Source organism: Montipora capricornis, chromosome 11 (genome assembly GCF_036669925.1).
Source record: "Montipora capricornis isolate CH-2021 chromosome 11, ASM3666992v2, whole genome shotgun sequence".
NCBI lineage: Eukaryota > Metazoa > Cnidaria > Anthozoa > Scleractinia > Acroporidae > Montipora > Montipora capricornis.
The window spans coordinates 38,885,804-38,888,303 of record NC_090893.1 but is presented as its reverse complement, the minus strand read 5'-3'; the positions used below and the strand labels follow the sequence as shown (position 1 = coordinate 38,888,303).

Sequence of the window (2,500 nt, the reverse complement as noted above, 5' to 3'; positions counted from 1 at the left end):
CATAATGTGTCCCCCAAATGCTGCTCTTTGAGGAAAGATTAACTGCTGCATTTACCCAAAGCTGAAAATAACGCTAACTTTTACCCTGACCTTATTGTTGAAAATAGGTGGCAAATGCTTAGACTTAAAGGCACACTTCGTGTTGGATGTCACAATTGGGCATGCATCTAATTAGGGTCAAACCTGGACGTAAGTGGTGATCCGAAACGTATCCGAATTCACTCTAGTACTCGGGACTCTTCAAGGAAACAGAGGTAACAGAGCATGCGCCATAAATAAATAATTTTGCCCTCGGCAACCATCTTGAGAATTGATTTCACTGTAAGGAACTGGGCTCGATCTTGTTACGTCATCCGGATAAAAAAGAAATTGAGGATTTGGCGTTCACACGGTTCTGGGTTCATATTGGATTCAAAAATATCCACTCTGGAGAGCATATTCAAAAAGTTCCGGATTCGCCATTGAATTCACCATAGTTAATAGAGGGGACTGGTTTGGAAGCTCGGCAAACATCAGAGGAGCAAACAAAGATGCCAAGATTTAGGTTGGAAAGTCCACGACCGTGCACAATCTTTTGTTTTGCGCTCATACACTATTCATGAATTACGTAACCAACACGTTTCTATTGGTTAGTTCCTCATTACTGAGTAAACAACTATTGTGTTTTGTGCATGGTCAAAGCCAAACAAGACAACAAAAACATACAACAAAGAAATTTGTCGGATTTCATAACCATTCCCCTCTATAAACTATGAATTCACCGGATACGTGTGGAGGGAAGGAAAGAAAAAGTTGCGGATTGAAAAATATCTGGATACGTGTGGACAGGGCCTTAAATGGCGCATATTCACGATTGTACTGAAAGAGGTGTTACATGTTAATCCCGGGAAATGAATTGTAGAGATTTTTTTGAGACTGTGACTCGAGGATACTAAAAAAAACTTTGTTGTAGCTGTGGTTGTTGTCACTGTTGTCAATCTCAGTATCAGCAGTCGAGGCATTGTCACCATCGCCTTTGTCGCCACTGCTATCATTACTGTCACTATCCTCATCTTTGTCGTCATGATCATCAACGTTGTTATCATCTACAGCAATCAATATCCTTCGATCATTTGCCTTTATCCTTGCAGTTTCAGTTAGTGAGGATGCTATCCCCTCTTGAGATACAAAAGGCAAGAGACATATTCCACGCTTTTGACAAAGATGAAGATGGTTATATCAACTCCCATGAAGTTGCTGTGGGATTTAACCGTTGGTTTGGAAACTTAAGGGTATATGACAAGGCCGGGTGAGTATTCTTTTCTTCCAACTGAACCTCTCCATTACTTCTGTTTTTTCGCTCAGTTGGTTGAGCACTGGGCTGCCATGCGGGAGGTCGTGTGTTTGACTCCGGTCGGATCAACACTCAGGTCTTAAAATAACTGAGGAGAAAGTGCTGCCTTTGTAACTTCATCTGCAAACGGTTATACTTTCAAGTCTTCTCGGAGAAGGACTGTAAACCGTATGCCCCGTCTCACAAATATCTTCTATGTTCATAAGTTCCCTGTGGGACGTTAAAGAACCCATACACTAAATTAAAGTGAGAAGAGTAGGGGATGACGTTCCCCGTGTTGTGACTATCGTTTGTGAGTGTATGGGCGGGTGGGTGGGTATGGCAGGTCCGTATGAGCTGAATAGCTGCCAAATCTTCAACCTGCTCAAACAAATAAATAACAAACAAACTAACCTGTGAAAAACGGAGGGTTACAGCTCTCGTTTCCGGGAATGATTGAGGGCCAGACCTTGGGAATCATCAGGTTCTAACTTTCAGTGGGGTTCGAAGGTAAAAAAGAAAATTAATAACCAAAAAAATGCCATAACCAACAAAATTGTGTGTTGCTGGTAGAAAAAATCTTGACCAGCGAGAAAACTACAGCTGATTTTGTGTCGGACACGTAAGAGTTTGCCATCAGCAAACAAAATCTTGGTAAACGTTTTTGTACTTTTGGCTACACAATGATTTTAGATTGTGACAAAAGAAAAAAATGAGAGTTCCCGTTGCTGTATTTCAAATAGACGTAACTTTATGCACGCGGTGCAGGCCTGTTGTCTCCGCGGACTTATACTCAATCACTCTTACACACCTGACGACATCGTAGGTATATTTGGCAAGACCCACAAAAAGTTTCCTGTGCAACTTGTGTGGGAAAACAAAAGCAAGGCAAGTGTCTAGCATAACATTGACGTTTGAGATTTTCAGAATATGGCTGTTTTTAAATAAAATACTAATTATTGTTGAAAAGCAAAAAACGAAGAACGTTGATACAGTTAATAGATATGCAGCCATCCAGTTTGCCTTGACAAGTTTAATAGCCTTGTTAATCGAGTGCATGGAGCAAAGTGAAATGACGTCAATGAATTGCCTCATAGGGATAATTCCTTTGGAAAAGCTCTTGATCCTAAAGATGTCTCTGGACACATTGATCGTCATACAAGAATATTTATGGATGCTGATACAGAC

General features: G+C 40.8%; 1 pseudogene; it reads left to right on the top strand.

The window, feature by feature from the left end:
• The window catches only part of LOC138023469 (PHD finger protein 24-like), a 9,164-nt pseudogene that overhangs the window by 3,882 nt on the left and 2,782 nt on the right, over positions 1-2,500 (top strand).